The sequence below is a fragment of the Aythya fuligula genome, chromosome 4 (genome assembly GCF_009819795.1).
Source record: "Aythya fuligula isolate bAytFul2 chromosome 4, bAytFul2.pri, whole genome shotgun sequence".
Classification (NCBI taxonomy): domain Eukaryota; kingdom Metazoa; phylum Chordata; class Aves; order Anseriformes; family Anatidae; genus Aythya; species Aythya fuligula.
This window is the reverse complement of record NC_045562.1, coordinates 76,847,650-76,859,329: the sequence shown is the minus strand read 5'-3', so window position 1 is coordinate 76,859,329 and position 11,680 is coordinate 76,847,650.

The window sequence follows — 11,680 nt, the reverse complement described above, 5'->3', positions numbered from 1 at the left end:
TGCACACACAGATATATCTATCTCCACATTTTCAGTGTAGATGCCTCCAGCAGCCGGGCTTGATGTGGCATCTGGGCATCTGAGCCCCCGAGGCAGCAGCCATGCTCCAGTGGCTGCACAGATCATTGTGTACACACACACATTACATGCACACCCATGCACATATACACACAGCTGACTAGTATTCCCCTTGTCCCTCCAACAAACAGCTCCTTCTGCAGTCTTGCCCGTTGAAATCCACACACCCCTTGCTTCCAGGCCATTTCCCCTGTTCAATGCCTTATCAAGCTTGCTCTTTGCTAACCACCATATGCTCACTTGCACACCCGCACACGCTCCAGTTGCTGCCCCCTGGATACAGAAGCCTCCAAGCCACGGTCTGGCTCCAGCTGCTGGTACTTAGCCCCCCATGCACACATGTGCACACAGAGTAGAACCCTCACCCAGGAGAGAGTTAGGATCCAAAATAATTTATGACAGTAAGCTATGGGCTGAGTGTATCATTTTCAACCATTATCATGATTCTTAAGAACCCAGGATTAATCATAGAATCACCAAATGGTTTAGTTTGGAAGGGACCTCAAAGCACACCCGGTTCCAAACCCTCTGACATGGGCAGGGACACCTCTCACTGGACCAGGTTGCTCAAAGCCCCATCCCATCCCATCCCATTATCTTGGGAGAGCTCAGTCAGACTAAGGCCCTGTATGCCCAGTATGCTATTTCTGGCAGTGGTCAGGAAGAGATGTTGATAGCAGGAATGTAAGAACTGAGTACATACAAATGATAATTTCACTGAATCATCTTTCCAGTAATCTTCAGTTTATGAACTCTTTCTAGGACAAAGGTTTTATCTCCATCTTTCCATTTAACAGGCACTGAAGGTGTCTCATGTCATGAGTTAATTGGATTAGATTTGGAACTCATTCATGGTTTTGGCCTCTACACCATCCATCTCCTGCCTGTGAATTCCAGAATTTAAGTATACCCTGTATAAGAAAATATTTTTTTTTGCTTGTTTTACATGTAAACTTTGGTCAGATCATTTTACTCAGTCTTCTACCTCTTTTTAAATATAAATATGAATAAACTTTTCTGTTTGCTTTCTCAATGACATTCATAATCTTACATGCTTCTATCATGTATGCCCTCAGCTGTTTCTTTCAGAAGCTGAGGAATCAGTCTATTTAATTGGTTCTTATGCAGAAATTGTGACACCTATTTCATAACCCTTGGTTTTCCCCAACTTTTTCCATTTTTGCTTTATCCCTTGAAAGATGAAAGGACCAGAAAGGCATGAATTCTCTAAAAGTAGCTTCACAGTGGATTTATGTAATGCAGAAGTGTTTTCTGTAATGCCGATCATTTGTGTTCTCCTGTCTACAATCTTCTTTTTGTTCCATGTTTGAACAATGTTTAGTGTCATTAAGCCCTGCTAGATGACTGTAGCATTGGTGACATGATACAAATAAATAATATAAATATAAATAATACACTATTATTACTAATAATAATCCAGATTCAGAGACTCCAGCCAAGCACTCCCTGAAAGAAAAACAAACAAACAGACAGACAAAAAACATTCTAATGATTATATAAATTTCTGGCTTCAGCTTCCAGTCATTGGATTTGTTCTTCCAATAAAGACTCTTCTGCAGTAGGATATAGAGACGATGTACTTCTGTACTTCTAATTTCAAAGTTCCTTATATAGATAATCAAGGATAGCACTGCCTCTCTTAACAATTGTGTCAGTCTGAGATGTTCTATAATTTTCATACCCAAATTCTCTTCTGGCTTCCCACAGATATGCTACAACCTGTGAAAAGGATTCACATGTTTCTATTCCAGCTGATCTGTATTTATCATTATCTACTGCTGTGGTCATTGTATTATCTGTAATCTCCACCCACAATGGCTATGAACATCTATACAAATAAAGACATGGGAGGTAACAGATTCTTGTAGCGTAGGCTAAGAAATACAGCTGATGAGGTATCAGAATGTAATAGACATTTGAGACATTTATTCATTGAAGACATATGTATTTTAATTTATTTTATAATTTTAAGATCATTATACTTTTAAGATCTTTATTTAATAGGCTTATTTAGTTTATAAATTCTAGTTTTCTGAAAGGATCATCACTGATGGTCCAGCAAGGCTAGGTCCTTTGTAGTCCATTGTGGCCAGCAGGGCTAGGGAAGTGATTGTCCCCCTTTACTCGGCTCTAGTGAGGCCACACCTTGAGTACTGTTTTCAGTTTTGAGCCCCTCGCTAAAAGAAGAACATCATGGTGCTTGAGCAAGTCCAGAGAAGGGCAGCGAAGCTGGTGAGGGGTCTGGAGTACGAGTCTTATGAGGAGCAGCTGAGGGAGCTTGGATTGTTCAGTCTGGAAAGCAGGAGGCTCAGGGGTGACCTTATTGCACTCTACAGGTACCTTAAAAGAGGTTATAGCAAGGTGGGGGTTGTTCTATTCTCCCATGTGCCTGGTGACAGGATGAGGGGGAATGGGCTAACGTTGTGCCAGGGGAGGTTTAGGTTGGATATTAGGAAGAACTTTACTGAAAGGGTTGTTAGGCATTGGAACAGGCTGCCCCGGGGAAGTGGTGGAGTCACCATCCCTGGAGGTCTTTAAAAGATGTTTAGATGTAGAGCTTAGTGATATGGTTTAGTGGAGGACTTGTTAGTGTTTGGTCAGAGGTTGGACTGGGTGATCTTAGAGGTCTCTTCCAACCTAGATGATTTTGTGGTTCTGTGATTTTAGCTTGAGATCTCCCATGTATTCTGAAAACTAAAATCCCTTCTGAAAATTTATATTTTCCTTTACATGTCCATTTCCTAATGGATGAAAGAAAAAGGGAGCAGACAAAATGCAGCTACTTGGATGCAGAAATGACTGTCAGTCCTTTCCACTTCAGCCTTATAGGTCTACCTACATGGGTCTATATGGTACAGTTTGCCTGTGCATGCCCATGTGTGCAGAAGCGTGCCTGTCCCTGCCAATGCACACCTATGACCATGTGTGCATGTCCAGGAGTGCCTTGAGCATGTGTGTGGTGCCTGCCGTGAGCAGTGGCATATGTGCCAGCAGCCATGTGTGACATGGTCCTGGCCTGTGGGAGGAGAGCTGTGGCCCAGCATGGCTGCTCTGCTGAAGCCAACCTGAGCAGCGAGGGCCGGACAGCTCTGACCAACTGGACTGCTGTGAAGGTAACCTCAGCGCCAGCTCTGCTGTGCTGGGCTTTGCTGTGCAGTGCTAGGCTCTCCTCTTGCCCCAGGCCCAGCATCACTGCCCATGGAGGCCCCTCACAAGCCTAGGCTGGGTGCTGCCCTGGGCATGTCCTGCAGTGCATGGCCCAGCCAGGCCCAGTGTTGCTTGATGGGCATGTCCCTCAGGGTAGGGTCCCCACAGTGAGGAAAAGCTCCCTCCTGGCCCTCCTCCCAGTGTTTCTGGAGGATGAATAGCCCAGGCACTGTTTCATTGAATGCAATATACCCACTTTCTGTGAACCCTGCCATGTTAGATGCATGCCCTTGTTCTATGGCCCCCACCATGGGCAGAGCACAGAGGATATACCATTACACCAGCACTGCAGCCTTATAGACACAAATTGTAGTGGGGGACGTTGCCCAGTTTAGAGACCTGCAAATCTTTTTTGAGAGAACAAGTGCCACAGCCTTTTCAGCACTTCCTTGTTTGCGATGTGGGACATGCAGTTAATGTGCAGATTTTATAGTGTCTGTTTTGTGGACCAGAGGACAAGTGCATCAGGCAGCTAGGGGCTGTATTCCCTCATTCTGAGTACCCAGTCACAGGATTTGTGAATGGGGTAGCATTGCTTTCTAAAGGTGTCTGCAAAATAGTACAGGAAATATGAACCTATGAGAAAAAAGTTACAGTGATACTGCAGATTGAGAGACTCTGAGGTCACATCCAGCACACAAGAGGGTTATAGCATGTGGTCTAAACACACAGAACTTCCTTTATAACCAGTAGGCATAAATTAATATTGTAGGGATTTTATTCTTGATATTTAACATATGAATAGTGCTTTTTGCCACTTATATTCAGTAAAACCTTTTATAAAACTTGTCAAGGACACCTTCCAGATGTGAAAAAGACTAAGCTATATGTTATTGATAGTCATAGTGATAGTCATACACTAATACATACTGAATACATATTGAGTACTACCTGTACTTATGAGCTTTGGTTCATCATTTGAGCTTAGAGTATTCTGTACTCTCAACTGTCATATATGACAAATTCCATTCAATAGTAATAAGGAAGTATGAGTTCCATTAGAAATTTGCTTGTGAGATGCCATCTGAAATGTTTTATATAATGTGAATGAAATATGAACAGAAATGAAACAAATATGCACAGAAATGTTCAAACTGGAGTAGCTGCAGAAAAGAGTTACTAAGATAAGCAGGGGAAATACAGAAACTATTTTATGAGCTATAAATAGAAAAGCTGAGCAGGAATATCTTTTTTGTCTATAAATATGTAAATTGTGCAAAAAGTGAGACAGGAGAAAAGAAAGGTAATTCTGGCACAAGAACAACAGGCTAAAATGACCAGCCACCACACATCTAGGATGGAAATTACTGGAAAGCTTCTTGTCACTAAGGTTTAGGAAAAGTCTGTCTGTCAATAATAACAGTGGGACAGGAAGCCCTACACTACTATGAGCTTGACCTTGGTTCCAGGGAAAGTTATGCAGCAGATCATCTTGGGTGAGATCACACAGCACTTGCATAGCATCCAGGAGATAATCCCAGCCAGCACAGGTTCACAAAAAGGCAGATCATGCTAGTCCAACCTCATCTCCTTCTATGACCGTGTGACCAGACTGGTAGATGAGGGAAGGGCTCTTGATGTAGTCTACTTAGACTTCTACTTAGACTTCAGCAAAGCCTTTGACACGGTCTGCCACAGTATTCTCCTGAGGAAACTGTCTGCCTGTGGCCTGGACAGGTATACTCGTCTCTGGGTAAAGAATTGTCTGGAGGGCCATGTCCAGTGGGTTGTGGTTTAATGGAGTTAAGTCCAGCCAGCATCCCATTAGGTACTGGGGCCTATCTTGTTTAGTATCTTCGTTGACAACCTAGATGAAGGGATAGAGTGTACCCTCAGTAAGTTTGCAGATGACGCCAAGTTGGGAGATAGTGTCGATCTGCCTGAGGGTAGAGTTGTCCTTCAGAGGGATCTGGATAGGCTGGACTGCTGGGCAGAGGCAAATGGGATGAGGTTCAGCAAGGCCAAGTGCCAAGTCCTGCACTTTGGCCACAATAACTCCATGCAACGCTATAGGCTTGGGGCAGAGTGGCTGGAAGACTGTGAAGAAGAAAAGGATCTGGGAATGTTGATCAATGCTTGGCTGACCATGAGACGGCAGTGTGCCTAGGTGATCAAGAAGGCCAGTGGCATCCTGGCCTGTATTAGAAATAGAGTAGCCAGCAGGAGCAGGGAGGTGATCATCCCCCTGTACTCAGCTGTGGTGAGGCCACACCTCGAGTACTGTGTTCAGTTCCGGGCCTCCCACTACAAGAAAGACATCAAGGCCAAGTAATTTGTCCAGTGAAGGGCCTGGAATACAAGCCCTATGAGGAGCGGCTGAGGGAACTGGGGTTGTTTAGTCTGGAGGAGGTTCAGGGGAGACCTCACTTCACTCTACAGCTTCCTGAAAGGAGGTTGTGATGAGGAGGGGGTCAGTCTTTCAGATAACTAATGATAGGACTCAAGGAAATGGCCACAAGTTGTGCCAGGGGAGATTTAGATTCAATATCAGGAAAAACATTTTCTCTCAAAGAGTGGTCAGGCACCGGAACAGCCTGCCCACTGAGGTGGTGGAGTCACTATCCCTGGTGGTGTTCAAGAAGCAGCTGGAGGAGGTGCTACAAGATATGTGGGTAGTATTGGTGATAGGAGGATGGTTGGACTAGATGATCTTGTAGGTCCTTCCCAACCTTGTGTTTCTATGCTTCTATGATACTTTGAGTTTTGATGAGTTAACAATGGAACTGCATGGCATACTAACTGTGACAATAAGGAACGATTCACTGAGGAATCCTATATTGCTAATACAGTGTGATGTTAATGTCTTATATCCTATCATGAAACTGCTTCTAGAATAATCTGAAGTCATGGCACTGGAGATATATTGCAACTGGCCGTTAGTTCAAAGTGCAACCTTCAAGAAAGTGTTAAGTGCTTTCAAGGTAGGAAGGAGTACAGAAACACAGCTCCCTACTATTTGATTCTGTCCTGGAGCTGACAGAAACCCTTGCATGTTTACTTTGTTTCCTGCACTGATTTTTATATGGTAAAGGGTTTTGAAGAAGGAGAAACAGGAGCAGGAGACTGGCTGCTCTCCACAGTGTTGTCCCCTGCAAACTGCAGGCTTCCTTTGTAAATCTAGCATGAGTTTTTCTGTGAGAAGCAGCATTAACTCATGCTAGGCCATCTGCATTATTGTGTGGCTGTTGGGCAGCTGACAGCAAACAGAAGGAAGGCCATAGCACTTGGGAACTGGTCTGCAACACAGGCCTGGGAGCAAACTGCTCCTGCAGATTCCAGCCTGGGGAGCTGTGAGGGTGTCTTCTGGCTCTCCTCCATCAGCTGCTGCCTCTGTGCAGGGGAAGCTTGAGAGAAGTCACCATCTGCAGCTCTCCAGCCCTACTTCCCAAAACCCTTCCTGCAGCAGATTTGGTCTAATTCATCATCCCACTGCCCACAGTCCACCAGAATTTGGTGTTGATGCAGAAAGAGAAGACTAAGTTTTTAAGACTCTCATTCATAATAGCAGTGTCAAATGTGGTTGCTCAGGTGCAAGCCCTCTTCAGTCATGGCTGGGAAGGTCTTGCATGGACTAAAGCAGAACCCATGCCATGGTGTTAGATTTCTCGGTCTTGCCCAGACCAAAGAATTACTTTACCTGGCCAGCTGGAAGTACAAACAGAACAGTGTTACCTTAAATCTTACCCTCTTTGTCATATCAGTGCTCTGGTCTGGGTTACAATGCAGCAGCTGCTTCCACTGAGGGTACACAAACCAGCATCCTTTCATACACAGGATTAATGACTAGAAAAGACATGTAGAATGTGGGAAGTATGCATTCAAGGGTGAAGAGTTCACAGGAGATAACCCACCTCTCAGGAAAGTGCCCTAACCATTCGGTTAGAGGGTATTTGAAGGTGTGATGTAAGGGAAATAACTGTTCCCTCTTGTTCGGTCCTGCTTCATTGTATTGAAAAGGTTTCAAGATGCCTTGTGGCAGCGAGTAGGAGAAAGGAAGAAATAAAAGTGAGCCTATCTGTAAGGCATTACCATTGAGCGTTATTTCGCTCTGCTCTGATATGTGCATGTATCTCACAGTGATTTCATATACACTTACTAAAACACACTCAGTGATGTTTGCTTGTCTACAGTTATGTTCTGAGGCTTATGAATTATTCAGGTTTAATCCATTTAATGTGTATGTTGACTTCATATAATTCTAGTTTCTTAATCAATTTACCAGGCAAGATAAAGCATCTGCCTTATGAAGCTTTATTAATCGTACATATAATCTCATCAAAAAGATATTACAATACCTAAAAAGTTTTAATTCTGAGAGTTCAAGCACATCACTCAAGCAGAAGTCCTTTATGATAAGACAGTGTTCCTCAGAGCATTCTTGATGGGTTTTATGAGTCGGCAGGTTGTTTTATAGGAGCAATTGGGCATATGCATTATACATCAACTTATCCTTATATTATACATCAGCTTGTCCTTATCTGTCAAGACAGTGGTTGATAAGCATTCACAATCATTTGCTGCATTATTTATAGTGATTCAGAATTAGACAATGGCTTTTTTCTAAACTCCTATAGCATCATAATTCCTTTCTATTTAAGAAAAAAAATAAATCTGCAAGGGTGATAATGACTGATTTTAATGTTATGATAAAGTACCTATTCTTACTAAGAGTTGGTGATTTTTATCTCAATAAAAACACAACCCCAAAGCCTTGTATTGGCTATTAGCATTGACGTACAGAAAAACATGTAATGTCTGTTACTATATAGGATCCTGAATAATTTCAGTAGCTTGATTATATGCTAACTTTGTTAGTTTGATTTTATTCTTCTGTTCATCCTGACTTTTTAAAATAAATGTCTTCCCATCTGGGCTTGGTACACAGAGGATGTCCACACTGCTTAGACACTTCAATGTTTGTGTCTTCTATAAATTCTATATGGTAAATCTTTATATATCTTCTGATGTCTAGTTAATTAGAACTCGAGTGGAAAATTTTTGACAGAATAATCCTCATTTGTATACATTATCTGCAATTTCTCCATTTACTGTCTCTTAATCTATTTATTGACGAGTTACATTGCTTTTTATGGTGATATGGTGACTAAAAGCAAGTGTGTTTAAATTAAATGCCTCTTAGAGATCAAATTATACTCTGTTGAAACCCCTATGCCTGTGTATAATCCCACTAAAATCTACTATCAAGGAGATCTATTTTCCATACTTATGCTACTATTTTTAGGTTTGCTATTGACTATGCCTCATATCACTGTTTCTATTAATTTCCCTGGTACATACATTATGAATGACAAATGGGCTATTGCTATCTGAATCATGTTGTATGTTCTTTGTTTAAACAAGAACATTATGGTTACTGTGGAGCTTTCACAGCTCTGAGATGAGTTAAAGGTTCAGAAGGGTTCAAAGAGTTCCAGGGCGCTCCAGGGCACAAAGATCCTCTTCTCAAAGAGTAAAACATGCTGACCTAGCAGATGAACTTAATATCCACTCTAGTCACAAATGAAAAACAGAATAATTAGTCATCAGTGCTTTCTTCTAAATGCAGATCAAAATATTTATTGAACACCATTTCTGCTTGGTTAAATAAGTTCTCGATGTGTTTAAAGAGTAGCTTTTATGCTTTAATAGCTTAAAGATTAAGTTTTCATTGTCCTTAAACCTGTTAACTGATACTGTTTGTTGGTGCCTTTTGTTCACAATTTTAAAAGCTTTTCCTCACCAATAGTTTGTATTCATTATTGCATCTTGAGGTTTTCTTAGCTTAGTTGTGTACTTCTCTGTAAATAGGCCACTGTCAAAGTAGGTCTGTGGGGCTTACCTGCCCAATAAAGTATTCTTAAGTTAAACTCATTATTCACATGTATTGGTTTTGTGTTGTTTTGTGTTTTTCTTTTTTTTTCTTTTATTTTTTATTTTCCCTCCACTTAAATTGAGGTTGAATCCAAGATTTGCTGACTAATTTATTAGAAAGAAAATGGTAACCGTCCTCAGTATTTGTCTTCCTGCATTGAGCAAATTGTACGTTACCATTAGTAACTAGCTTTGACAGCTAATAAGTTCTGTTTTATTGAGCAGTAAGTTAATGTTATATGAGATGCTAGAACAGTTTTCACTCATGCACACTGAATTATGGTGCAATCCCTTAGGCTAGGCTCTCTGTCAGTTCACTTGCTACTTAAATGAAGATATGATTTTACCATAGCAACCAATTAGACTATTATACAGAATTCTTTGGCTGGACAACCTTTTCTTTATCAGCTGAAGGAATTTCATTTCTTCATAACTGTGGTCTGTTAATTAATCTCTGCTTAGCAATATTCATATGATTTATGTACATCTCTCTGCACAATATTTGATATACAGAGTAAACAGCCCACCTCTCTCACAGCCTACATCAGTTACCCTTAGTCTAAGAACATAGCTGATGAGGGATCAGTTTTACTAAAGCACCTTAGAACAGGCACAGTTCTATGAAGTGTCAAGAGTGAAGACTTCATTCAAATTCAGAAAAAGTGTATTTTTCAGTATCAAAGCTCAGTTTTCCATCTGAAAACAAGAAAAAACAGAGCCAAGTTTTCTAGACTTCTGACTGTAGGATAGATTTTGTTTCCTTATTTGAGAAGGCATTAGGTGCTTGCAGAGATGAGTAGCACAAAGCCTCATCACAAAAAAAAAAAAAAAAAAAAAAAAGGGGGGGGGGAGAGAGAGAGAGAGAATTTTTTTTTCCAGATTCAGTGAAGTAATTTAGTAAACTTTACTGTATATTTTACAGCTTCAGAAGAGACACTGATTAAAGTGTTATCTGTTTTTCACTTTCCAGTAAAATTGTATCGGTTACTAGCCAAAACAAAGCAAGATACACACACATGTACATGATATTTGTAAAATATTTTCACCAGTTCTGAACTGTTAGCCTCAGTTTTGAAATTCAATCTGTGTTCACTCTGTTTTGACATCATTGACAGACATCCTAGAAATACATTTTTTTGTTGTTGGTGGTGCTTTTTTGTGTTCATTTTTGTTTTCCTGATGATACTTAAATTAGATGGAAATGTATTTCTTGTTCTTTTCAAGGCCTCAAGAAATTCTTACTCAAGCATCCTGGGGACTGTCAGAAATATGCTAGCCTTCTTCCTTCCCTTCCCTTCCCTTCCCTTCCCTTCCCTTCCCTTCCCTTCCCTTCCCTTCCCTTCCCTTCCCTTCCCTTCCCTTCCCTTCCCTTCCCTTCCCTTCCCTTCCCTTCCCTTCCCTTCCCTTCCCTTCCCTTCCCTTCCCTTCCCTTCCCTTCCCTTCCCTTCCCTTCCCTTCCCTTCCCTTCCCTTCCCTTCCCTTCCCTTCCCTTCCCTTCCCTTCCCTTCCCTTCCCTTCCCTTCCCTTTCCATGAACATAACAGTTGCATGTCTCCGCTAAACATACTGCACAAGTTAAGAGCTGTGCACAGGAATTCACACTGGCCTAGGTTCTTACCAGAGCCCTAGTATGTAAGCCAAGGGTGGGATTTAAGATTCAGTAAACCCACTAGGGGTTTACACAGCCATAAGAAGACATAATTTATTCTAGTTCATATTGAAAATACATGTGCAATTATATAAACACCTCCCTGGGTGCAAGTAGATTTCTGTGGTTATGTATTACTGTTACTACAATACATATTTTTGAAGGATTTCATATAACCTTAGAAACAGCACTGAATGCTTTGTGCAGATATGTTTAGACTTAGTGAAGAGCAGATTCTGGGCAGCATCTCTGCTTAAGATGTATGTATTGAAGGGAAGGTGTGTGTGGGGGGGGACGACACACAAAGGTCACATTCAAAGTCTGTGGAAAAGCATAGGTGAATACTTTGCCTCTAAACCTTTGAGCCAAACAATTATGTGTTCACTCTGGACTCAGGGCCAAATGGTTTCTCCGTCTCATACTCTGTGAGGTATGGGAAAGACACAAGACCTCTTTTACAGCATGATTCTTCTCTTTCTTGCTTCTGCTTAAAATTTCTCAAAAATAGTCAAATTTTCTTAAATATTGTGGGGAAGTCTCTCAAAACAGCACCAGCTGAGCCTTATGCATGCAGAAGTGCAGTTGTGCTTCCAGATGAAAGGGTGGATATTTGAAAGAAAGCACACAAAAAGAGGTCCATGTGCTTTGTTCTCATACCAGGTGATCTGTGGTCTCTCAGGGCACTGGAACATGCACCACCTCTCTTCCCACACACATGGGATCCAAGAAATCAGGAGCCTTCTGCTTTTCTTTGCTTCCGTGTGCAAGCTGTTGTCTGCAATGCTGACAGCTCCATCAAGCTGTTCTGACAAATCTCTGCATTGTTTGGCACAGCTCTGTGACACAGGTTAAGCAC